The 12,121-nt window shown below is 36.9% G+C and overlaps 1 long non-coding RNA gene across 2 annotated transcripts in view; it reads left to right on the top strand.

Moving 5' to 3' along the window:
* Positions 1 to 8,900, top strand: part of LOC137636157 (uncharacterized) — a 29,795-nt gene extending 20,895 nt beyond the window's left edge. Inside the window, exons 5-6 of one of the 2 annotated variants that reach the window (XR_011042970.1) lie at positions 1,935 to 2,023; positions 3,558 to 8,900. This is a non-coding gene — a long non-coding RNA (uncharacterized lncRNA). The remainder of the gene's footprint in view (positions 1 to 1,934; positions 2,024 to 3,557) is intronic. The other variant, XR_011042971.1, reaches the window with a different exon arrangement.
* Positions 8,901 to 12,121: the final 3,221 nt, after the last annotated feature.

Here is a 12,121-nt window from a genome sequence, read left to right as displayed (position 1 = left end):
GGTAAAAGGGTTAATGTCCTTTCACTTGGTTAAACCTCCAAATTTTTGTTCAATCTCTGGTACAAACACGTCGCTTATCAGACTAACACACGTCACCTATAACCGAGTTCAGTGATCGCACCCAACAATTCATGAGTCGTAGTACATGTACTCTTAACCCTTTTACCCCCAATGGACGTACTGGTACGTTTCACAAAACTCCTCCCTTTACCCCCGTGGATGTACCGGTACGTCCTTGCAAAAAACTTCTTTTTAAATTTTCTTTGCATATCTCGATAACTTTTTGAGAAACTTCCAGGCATTTTCCAAAAGAATGAGACCAACCTGACCTCTCTGACGAAAATTAAGGTTGTTAGAGCAATTTAAAAAATATATATTGCAAAATACATACATATATACCAAGGCACTTCCCCCAATTTTGGGGGTTAGCCGACATCAACAAAGAAACAAAAACAAAAAGGGGACCTCTACTCTCTACATTCCTCCCAGCCTAACAAGGGACTCAACAGAGTTCAGCTGGTACTGCTAGGGTGTCACAGCCCACCTTCCCCCGTTATCCACCACAGATGAAGCTTCATAATGCTGAATCCCCTACTGCTGCTACCTCCGCGGTCATCTAAGGCATCGGAGGCAGCAGCAGGGCCTACCGGAACTGCGTCACAATCGCTCGCCATTCATTCCTATTTCTAGCACGCTCTCTTGCCTCGCTCACATCTATTCTCCTATCACCCAGAGCTTCCTTCACTCCATCCATCCACCCAAACCTTGGCCTTCCTCTGCAAAATGTGCTTGAAAAAGGAAGCAACTTGAGGTTAAGGGTTGGAAAGTTCCAAATAGCTTGGGGGTAAAAGGGTTAAAAAGGTCATTAATCTTACTGTGTAAAACAAATACTTGTATGGTTGAAAATTGCTTGAGTTCTGGGTAGTTTGATCTCGTGTACTACTGTAGTGGCTGTGTAGATTGCTGATTTGTCCTCCCCATTTTCAGCACTTTCCTATGTGTCTCAGATATTACAATCCAGTCTAATCTTTCCACTAAGCATCATGTATGCTTTTAGCTCTCTTCTTAAGAACTCTAGTAAATCAGTATCGAAACTTCAGAGTCATGTTTAGCCTAACAGCTCTCCCCTAAAGAATTGGTCCTGAATGAGAAGGGGGTAATCAGATGTGTGTGTTCGAGAGTGGAGTTAGATCTATTGGGTTTCGAGAGGAAGAGAGTAAAAGGTTTTGGAGCCTTTGTAGGGTGACGGCCAGATCCGTTTTCATTCATAGAAAATGGGAATATTATAAAGTGGGGTGGACTGTGGCCGTCATTCTAAAATCGAGTTCGTAGAAAACTGGAATATTCTGAACTGTGGCCGTCGTTCTAAAAACTATTTTGGCGAGAGAAGCTAACTTAAAAAACCCACCTAACCTATGCTAAAAGCCGTATCCTTACCCAGGGGGGCTTTGCCATCCCCCGGACCCCCTCCTCCCCCTTACCTACTACGGGAGCGAGAAGATTCGTGGCCGGAGTAAGAACTCGAGCCACAAATTTTCAGATAATTTAGGGTTTTCGGCAAAAAACATAAAAGTGTGCATTTAAGCACATATTTAAGATCCGTAGACCATTTCCAAACGTTTTTATTCTATACAAGATAACAGTCGGAGCGATAATAAGCAAATTTGGATGCTTGGCCGTAGCGCTACAAACTACCCAAGGTTTTCCATTAATACTCCTGGATGATAGTTGATGACAAATTTAACATACAAACAGGTTCACTTAAAACATCAGATTGATATTGGTTTGTATTAGAGAAAGAACTGAGGGATGTATGCAAAAAACCTTTGAAAGTTGCGATCTGCATTTTATTCTGTTGTTTTTAAATCATAGGTATTATCCATGCAGTTGACCCCTACTATTCCAGTGTTCTGATTTTCTCATTTATCTTTCAGGTGTAAGCTATAGCCAGTGAGATACGACTACAAGCGGACTTTCTGTTATGGCCATACTTCGTAGACATTTATACTGAGCTAATATCTAGGTACAGTAGATACTCATTTTATCTCCTCTATCCGTAACTGTACCCCTTTATTTTTATTCATATTGACCTCTTTTCTTGCTTTTCCTCTCCATCTTTCTATCTGACCTACCTTGAAATTTTACCTCGCAGTTTAATTCATGTGTTTTTGCCTTATTGCACCCCAGTTTAGAATGGTCCTCTCTCTGCAATGCTGGGCCATGTGGACAAAAATCATAAGTCCAACCCTAATATTAACAGATAGAATTCTCCCACAGGAATCAATCAAGATCTTAGGTTTTTATTACTAGTCTAAATAAAGAAATTATCGAAATATATTTGAAATTACGGAAAATACTGTTGCAGTTTGAGATTATTCACACTTGCAATTTATTAAGCTATGTAAATATTTTTTATTTGAATAGATACAGTATTCGATACAAAAAATATCAATGTTCATTTAAAAGGGCACTATTGCTAATTTTTCATAGACATTCTTTTTCTTGCCATCTAAGACAACCTTATAGGTTTTTATGAGAAAAACCTCGTTCTAATTGGACATTTAAATACCTCATTCTAATCAGACATTTTAATAGACAAGATTAATGTTCAAAATAGTACTACCTATTTTATGATATCTGTGCTATCATATTTTCCCATAATAATCTTGATAAACTACCCTTTGATATTTGGAAGTTATTGTAAACAATGAGCATGTCAAACAGTTTTGTTTACAATGGTCTTGTAGTATTTGGTCATTCAGTTTTTTGTACTCTTCAATCTATTTAAATCGTTGAATGATATACAGTATGTTGTGTCAGGACTGAAATGTTATGTCCACGTGTTGAGCATGGATGGTGGGGAGATAGTGGGAAGGGCTTGGGAGGAACTTGTAAGGGGGAGAAGATCAAGAGGGAGACAGAGAATTAGGTGGTGAGATAAGGCGAAGGATGATATGGAGAGAAGAGGTTTTGTTAACCCTTTTACCCCCAGGCTATTTGGAAATTTCCAACCCTTAACCCCCAGGTGTTATTTTTTTTTTCAAGCACTCCTTTGCAGTATATTTTTTTAAATTGCTCTAACAGCCTTAATTTTTGTCAGAGAGAGGTCAGGTTGGTCTCATTCTCTCGGAAAATGCCTGAAGTTTCTCAAAAAATTATCAAAAATATACAAAAATAAATTTAAATAGCAGTTTTTTGCAAGAACGTACCGGTACGTCCAGGGGATAAAGGGATGAGTTTTGTGAAAAGTACCAGTACGTCCTTTGGGGGTAAAAGGGTTAAAGTAAGAATAGCATTGGGAAAGAAGAAATGTTAATGGTTTTGTAGTGAAGAGGGGGGAGGGAAGGGTTGGGGATAAACTTTGTGGTCTGTTTACTTGAATTGTTAATGTGACAGGATATTAATTTGGTTCACTCAAGAGGCAGCCACTCAAGTTATATCAGCCTGGTAATAAAGCATTTTTACAATGTCATATGATGAATTTATACTAAATTCTGATAATTGCAGAAATGAAGGTACAGTAGGGACCTTTTTGACGAATTTTCTTTTTATTTCAGGCTGGGAGGAACAGAGAGAGGAGACGTCCCCTTTTTGGTGTCATTTCTTAGATGTCGGCTACCCCTCAAAATTGCACTAATTTGCAATGGAAAATAGAATTGATTTAAGTTGCATTTTATCTTCGAGGAGAGTTATGGTTGGTTGACTTGAGGTGGCTATGAGAGGAGGGAGTGTGTTTGGGTTACTGAATGAGAGGAGAACCTCCCTCCACAATAATTCTGGTAAAATATCGTTCTCTTGAATAACATTCTATTGCTAACTGTGAATCCCTTAATTTACGTTTTATGAAAAATTGGTCATTGTTTTTTTTTATACGGATTTAATTTTGATAAACCTATCTAGAGACAAATTTAATACTGGTATCTTTATTACTTGTTCATATAAACTGCCCATTTGTCTCTAGATTTTAGTTTGTTGATGTCCGCTACCCCCCAAAATTGGGGAAGTGCCTTGTATTTTTGTATGTATTCTCATATCCTGATTTGCTAGTATTCAATGACCCGTAACCTGAGGTACTACTTCATTAAGAAGTTCTTCGGGTTTTAGAGAAAATGATGGTTGAATTTCTTTATGGTATCAAGTCTATTCTATAGATTAAATGTTAAGACATGGCTCAATCAATGTTATATGTATTTGATGTTAAAGGATTGTATGTGAAAGCCAAAGAACTGATCTCTTAGTTTTATATTGTATACATGATTTCAAACTGTATTTAGAAAGACACAGAAATCTATTGTCAAATCTAAAGGTAATCAGCAAAAACTTTAATCAAAATAGTAATCGTGTAAATATGGTTTCATTAATAGTTTTTATATTGCTAGGAAAATTCCAAGTTTCTAAATTTCTGGTTTTCTGAAATTCTAAATTCTTGATCCAAAATGTCTTATTCAGAACTTTTAGTATAAATTTATCAAAATTAGTAAATGTCTGTTCAAACATAATTTGTCAAATCTGTGTCAAATTCATTACAAATTATTAGATTAAATTTAACATAATTACTAAATTCTTGTTCAAAAGTTATCTTTTCACTTCAGATACCATTTTATTTTACCAATTAAGTATGGGCAAAATTTATGGAACACACATGATTGCTTTTTGTTTTTATTCCAAGTATTCAATGTTAACTTTGTGTATGGTATTTTTAGGTTAATTGAAGTTTTATAATTTAACAACTTGTATATCAAAACTGATTTATGAACTCCTGATGTTCAAATTGCTTCTCTCTGGAAGCTTAATTTCATCAACCCCTAAAACTTAAAGAATTTCCTGATTTCCTCTCAATAGACTTTTCAGTAAAGCGATTTTTTGGTTTTGATCATCATATATTATTAGCCGTACCAGCCGAACATGGTCGAGTCCCTTGTCAGGCTGGGAGGAACATAGAGGAGAGGTCCCCTTTTCTGTTTCATTTTTTTTTATGTTGGCTACCCCCCAGAATTTGGGGGAGTACCTTGGTATATGTATGTATGCATATTATCGTGCCAATGACAAAACCCCACAGGACGGCATTTCAATTGCTTCCCTTGAGCTCTTGATCCGAGCAATGAGGGCCCAGTGGGCGCCCTCATTGCATGTGTTCCATTGTTTATATTGTTGCCCCACATGAGCATTTAGGGTTGATGGCTTATTTCCATCTGTGGTGGATCTCTCTAGGTTTGCACAGCTTCACCCTTGCTTTTTTCAAGTTACCCAGTCCTTCCTGGTGAGGGTTATTCTGCACTGGATGGCCGTCGATCACTTTCCCGATTTTTGTAGCCTGTGAGTAGCAGCCCGGTTTGGTTATGGCCCATCCACTGTTGCCAAGTTTTTGCGGGATTTCAGTCTTCGCCTTGCTTCCCGATGATAATGGAATGGGTACCAGGGGTCATTAATTAGTTTCATCTTTAATTTTTTGCTAGCGTTTCTCATCAGATATATGGGGATGGGATGCTGACCACTATAAAGAATTTAGGGTGCCTGTAATAATCAGACATGGCTGATTTAGCTCTGTTTAGAGATGTCTTAATCTGGGTTTAATACTACAGCATAAATTATTCAGGGAAGAGTTTCTGGGTGATCATGATCCGCATACTCTCTTGCTTTCTGTCATGGACAGTACTGCGATTTGAATAATCATTGTGATGATTGTCAAGGCCTCTCGTGGAAAAGTATGTTTCTGTAGTTGCTGACCAAATTGAAATTTTAAGCCGGAAAAGGAAACTTGCTTTTGGTTCAGGGGGAAATCCAGCTCTTTATCTTGTAAGTGATGAACCTCACAGCTCTTAATTTTATTTGCTTCTTTCGTGAAAGCTCAGAAGTCCAGCAAGTCTAAAATTAAAGGCGACCATTCTGAAGTAACCTGTTGTGTTTCAGACCCTAACCTGACTTATAAAGTCAGATGTGGATGTTCTAGTGTTCTATGTAGTAAGGGTTCTGATGGTGTATAGCACATTGCAGATTTGAGATCCTCTCGCAGTCTCTGATTCATTATTTAGTTTTGACCTTTCTAATGCAAAATTCTCGTCTTCTGCAACTGGATTGTGAGGCAGAAGACCGAGATCCTAATATCCCTCCACTTGCTTAAGTAAGTGCTTTTAAGCAACCTCATATTTCCTGTCTAGCTGTGTTGGCTTATCGTACGATTCCTTTAGCACCAGATGTATCTTGAAACTTTTGCCATAGCATCTGTTGCATCGTGTTTTTGTACTTTCAGTTGCTTGCAAGCTCAGCCACTAGCTCACCATGTGTTAATCAAATTGGGTAATTGTATATCTAGTAGCTTAACAGATGAAATGAGTCTTTAAAATAAATTCATAGCAATGGAGTAAACAAACAAGAAGACCAGTTTAAAGGTACTGTCTCTGGTCATCCTTCTGAACAGGTAAATGAAAAAAGAAGAAAATAGGCCGGAACAGAATATGAGGTGGTATGTTTCTTACATAAACTTTTAGAAAAAAGTAATCAAATAAGTAACATAAATTAAGGCTGCTTCTCCTTCCAAGTCTTCGGAGACTGCTATTTCTAAGATTTATACACTTGATTCTGCATTTTTGTTTCGGATAGAATCTATGAATTAACTATCTTCTATCTTACCGTTATCCCAACGTGAAGGCATTGGTGGTCTGATGCACTCTATAATTTGGCTGGGGTTTTTACGATAGCGTGCCGTTGCAGTCATCAACCACAGTTATTGGCAGTGTGTCTAACCTATAACTAAATAGTCCAACTGAATGGCAGCAGTTCCACATTTATTGGCAGTGGGCCAAACCTTTTGCTACAAAGCAAGACTGCAGGGTAGCAACTGTTCTTTCAGTCGCTTTCTCAGAGACGCAGGATGTGCCGTGGTAGTATTCTTACACCTCTAGCCTAGAATGTTGAAATAACTTGCCATCTCAAGTGCAAAGTTATATTGGTACTTTTAATTCTCATTAGCGTTGAGGATTTCTATACCACAAAGAACTTCCGACTTATTTAAGACAATCATTAGTTCATTATGCATGTTACATAAGATTTTTCATAACTCTGACCATCCTTTACATTCAGATCTCCCTGGACAATTCTATCCTGTTCGTAATACTAGGCAGGCAGTTAATTCTAATAGCCAGGCCTTCTCCATCACGAGGCTCAATACTACACAGTACCCTAAAAGTTTTATTCCAGCTGTTACCAAGTTGTGGAATGATTGAATCAGTAGAACTTGAAAAGTTCAAAGTTTGAGCAAATGCTTTTTTGTTGACCAGGCGGACATGAGTCTTTTTGTAGTTTATTTATGACATATTTGTTTTTTATGTTGTTATAGTTTATATGTGACATGTCTGTTTTGACGTTGTTACTTATTTTAGAATGATTTATTGTTAATTTGTTCTCTTCATTTATTTCCTTATTTCCTTTCCTCACTGGGCTATTTTTCCCTGTTGGATCCCCTGGGCTTATAGCATCTTGCTTTTCCAACTAGGGTTGTAGCTTGGATAGTAATAATAATAATAATAATAGTAATCATCATAAACCAAAGCTTGTTCTAGATTGATTTAATCCCCGTCCTTAAGCCAATTGTTTATGCCAATAGACGTCTTTAAATTTTCAGTTTGGAAGTTGGCTCTCTAAACAAATGCTGTTTTTGGTTAATAAAGTAGGTGACTGTTAAGTAGTAGTTACTTCTAAGTTTTCTTGAAATACTCTACTTTGCAGATGCTTAAGTAGTAGTTACTTCTAAGCTTTCTTGAGAAGCTAAATTTTTAGGTTTGATAATTGATTGTAGGCTTACATGGGTTTCTCACTTAAAAGCGTTAAAAGCTGTGTGTGATGAAGCTCTGAATATCTTAAGTATTGTCCCATACATCATGGGGGCAGACCGCAATACTATTTTAAAATTATACAAGGCCTTGATTTTTTCCAAAATTAGTTATGGTTGTGAAATATATTCTTCAGCCACCCCAAGCCGGTTAAAAATATTAGACTCGATACATCATGCAGATATTAGATTGTCTACTGGAGCTTTTAAAACCTCGCCTATCCCAAGTCTCCTTGTTGATGCTGGAGAGTTACCTCTAGACCTTTACCGAATGTCTTCCATTATTCGGTATTAGTTTAGATTGCAAAGACTCCCTAACTCTCTAGCCTTTCAGACTGCAAGCCTTGTAAGACACGCATCATACTTTGAGTTGCACCCAAAATCTCCTCAACCTTATGGCTTTCGGGTGAAACGATTATTAAATAGTCTGGATATAATTAGAAATAAGGTACTTCCATTTAAGGTATCATCAATGCCTCCATGGAAGTTACCAGAGATATCTTTTTGTAAATATTTTATTGGAGATAAGAAGAATGTCAGACCTAGAAGCCAGGTATCTTTTTAATGAACATACTGATGGCTCCAAATCTGATGCTGGCGTTGGATTTGGAGTACATAGTAATGGTTTTAATTGTAGAAGTGCACTTCCTCTGACCGCTTCCATATTTACTGCCGAACTGTATGGCATATTAACCGCTATTTAGAAAATAGCGTTGGAGAAGGAGGGTAATTTTACAATTTTTAATGATGCAAGAAGTGTCCTTCAAGCTATAGAAGTTTTTAATTCTAATAACCCTTTAGTTTTAAAGATTTTAGAATGGCTTTTTATTATTGGACGGAGAGGTATAACAGTTCAATTTTGTTGGGTTTCAGCATATGTAGGTGTGTCTGGGAATGAGAAGGCAGATTCACTGGCTAAGAAGGCTGCATCCGAGTTGCTGCCAAGAAGGTATCCCATTCCCTGTAATGATTTCTTACCTGACATCAAGAAATTGGGTTGCAATAAATGGTAACAGCAATGGGAAAGCCTAGATGGGAATAAAATGCGAGAGGTAACAAATGACATATCTCCTTGGAGGTATAATGTGATGCCCCGAAAATGGGAGACATCTCGGTTGACACACAAGTTTCTGCTGAAGGGCCAACACCAACCGTATTGTGACGACTGTTTAGTACCTCTAACAGTAAGGCATTTGTTGACCGAATGCCCCAATTATAACAACTTGAGGAATAGATATTTGTTTGAGGCTTGAGGTGAGGGTGGCAGGTTCATCCTTGCCAAGATTCTCGGAAATGATGTGTCCTACCATGCAAGTGGCATTTTTAGATTTATTTCAGAAGCAGGTCTTCTGAAAAATATTTAACTTTTATGACTTAAACTGAATACTTTTATTTTTTATTTTATTTTATTTTTTATTTTTGTATACATTAATTAAATGTTACCGGCGTCAATGACCTCAGATGTCAGGATGCCTGAAAACTTTAAATCAATCAATCAATCTAAGCTTTCTTGAAATGAAATACTCTACTTTTCTGATTATGAAGTAGGAGTTATTTTTAGTATTATAGGAAGAAAATTTTAATTTGGTTTTGGATTATCTGACCTGTTTGTATAAAATTGTTTTAAGATAGGACTACTGAGGCTGTACCAACAACCTTTGTGTGTTTGGTGATTAAGAGATGAAAATAATTGTCTTTATGCTTGGGACAGTGAGGCGCAGAAATATTTAATATTTCTATTTTTCCCTTATTTTGAGTCTTGTTTTGTATATAAATAAGTAGTTGCTCGAGTGGGTACCAATACTTGGTGATACTAAGAGTCACTTTCTTATGATATCCAAGTCTCCGACTTTTAAAGTCTGCTTTGACGGTCTTGGAATTGTACCCAAAGGAAATCCTCTTGTATCCGAGGTATATCAGGATTCCACTCTTAGGCATTCCAGAAGAGTTTCTAACTAGACTCCAGATCTTATGAGAGAACAGTTTGGTTGTCCTTTGCAAAGCCCTACCGGAGGAATAGTTTCTCTCATGTTTGGGATGGCCTTTGTCCCAATCCTGGATTGCTAGCTGTAGTCAAAAGAGTCTACCTGATCCCTCCAGGCTCCAATTCTCCTTTGTCCAAGGAACCAGCCCTATTTCAGAATTATCTAGCAATACAGCATTGGCACAGATTTTGAAACAAAATTATGTAATTTATCTGGGAATTTGCAACGGGTTATACCCAAGACCTCAAAAGATTGAGGGGGTTAAAACAAGTTGTAGATGTCTTGGCCCTCAAAATGATTACAGTTCTCACAAAGTTTGCTATTGAAATTCCCTCTTCTTGGGGGTGATAAAGAGAAAAGACTTGGTGTTTTCAACGGACTCCTAGATGCATATTTTCTCATACTTTCACAATTCATGGAAATATCTTCGTTTCATCAATGGGTCAAAGATTTACCAATTTTAGTGCAATGTTTCATTCTCGGGCAGACCTTCAAGTGATCACCATGAGATGGTGTCTCTTTCAGAATGGTTGAGGAATCATTGCCCGAGAGTTCTTTTATACCTAGATGATTGGCTACTTTTTGACAGGTATTGGATGATTGGCCATTATTTTTGGAGTATTGGCCATTATTTTTGGAGTATTGGCCATTCTTTTGCATTTTTGGTATGATTGGCAATTTTTTTTGACAGATTTCTTGGATGATTGTCCATATTTTGACATTTTTTGGACAATTTTCTATTTTTTTTCTTACACTCTTGGATAGTTGGCTATTTTTGAAAAAAACTAATTTGAATGATGATTAAATTTTTACGTTCTCTTTTTTGTGAAAACATTGAAATTTCGGCTGTTAAGGGATACAGATCCATGCATAATTCCGTACTTGAGTATTTGATATTAGATCTCGTCTTTTCAGGTATTATGGTGTGTGTATTTAGTGCTTTTTAGTATTGCAGGACCTCCAGTAGTCATGTCTAATTTATGGGATTTTTGATGTGTCCGTAGTTTCACAGTATTTAAAGGTTCAACTTTTAACCTTTGAAAAAACTTTTGATTAAAGTTTTCATTGGTAAAACACATCCTGTTAGTGTTGGCTTGAGCTAATTGCTTAAATGAACTCCAAGCAATGCCTTCTATGTAGGGTTTGAGGAACGTAAGATGATGGTAACTCATTTGCTCTATTTCAGAGCTAAATATTATTTTGGGACTAAGAGTTTGCCACAATTCTTTTAAATTCTCTCTTGGAAAAGTATGAGAGATTATTAGAAAACCGATTTATAGTCCCAGATTATTTGGCAAAATCTTTGAACATTAGAAGTAGTGTTCCTAATTTATTTTTCTGGTATTACAGTAGAATTCCAAATTGTCTTCTCTAAAAATGCTATGTCATTTCTTGTTGAGAGTTTTGACATAAAAATTTCACAAAGAATTTGATCAAAGTCTATATGAAAGTCCTGAAGGTTAGTGTTCCTATTGTAAGGCAGCGACAACTCTTAATTTTTGCAGAAATTTTACTTCAGAAAGGGTTTTGGCAACAGCTTCATTTCATACCAAGTTGGTTTTCCTTTGCTATGCCTTACTGTGAAGATTCCTGGCTTAATCATCATGATTATGGGGCTTTAGGTCCTATATTTCAATGCTCACCATAGGGAATGGTTAAATTCTGTTTCTCCTACTGATTATGGCTTAAGGTTTGGACTGTACCTCTGAATCAGTCTGTGAGTAGATCATAAGTGAAGGTAATCACTGGTCTGATAACTTCTTGGACTGACTTTACACAAACTTCCCTGGTGTTGTGGTAAGTAAGGTTGGTTCTCCAGTTGGAATGTCTGATCATGCCTTGATTTCGTTAATGATTAGGACTGAGCAGCCAGTCCCTGGTGTGTCATGTAAGATGTATATAAAATCTCAAGCAGGCTAAAATGGTATTTTGGGTGATTGCATTTGAATTGATCACATTTGTATAGAAGTGTTGAGCCTGTTATTCTTTTGAATGAGAATGTAATCAACGTAATTGATAGGCATATCTCTTCTCGTGTGCTGAAGTACGGAGTTAAAGACAAACTGGTTCAATGATGATTGTAGACGTTCTTATTTGGAAGGGTAACAGATCAGATTTGAATTTTAATCACTTCGGCTAAGAACTTAGGTTTCAACTGAAAAGGAATAAAATTTAATCATAAAAGAAACCCTTCTGGTACATCTCAATAACATAAAGTGGTTGGCTACCCTTAAATATACACACTTTGGTGTAGATGTAATAGTTCCTCCTTTACTTAAACCAGATGGCTCTATCACGAACTGCCCAA

The sequence above is a fragment of the Palaemon carinicauda genome, unplaced genomic scaffold, assembly GCF_036898095.1.
Source record: "Palaemon carinicauda isolate YSFRI2023 unplaced genomic scaffold, ASM3689809v2 scaffold242, whole genome shotgun sequence".
NCBI lineage: Eukaryota > Metazoa > Arthropoda > Malacostraca > Decapoda > Palaemonidae > Palaemon > Palaemon carinicauda.
The sequence above is the reverse complement of the archived record's forward strand: the minus strand, read 5'-3'. Positions and strand labels throughout refer to the sequence as shown.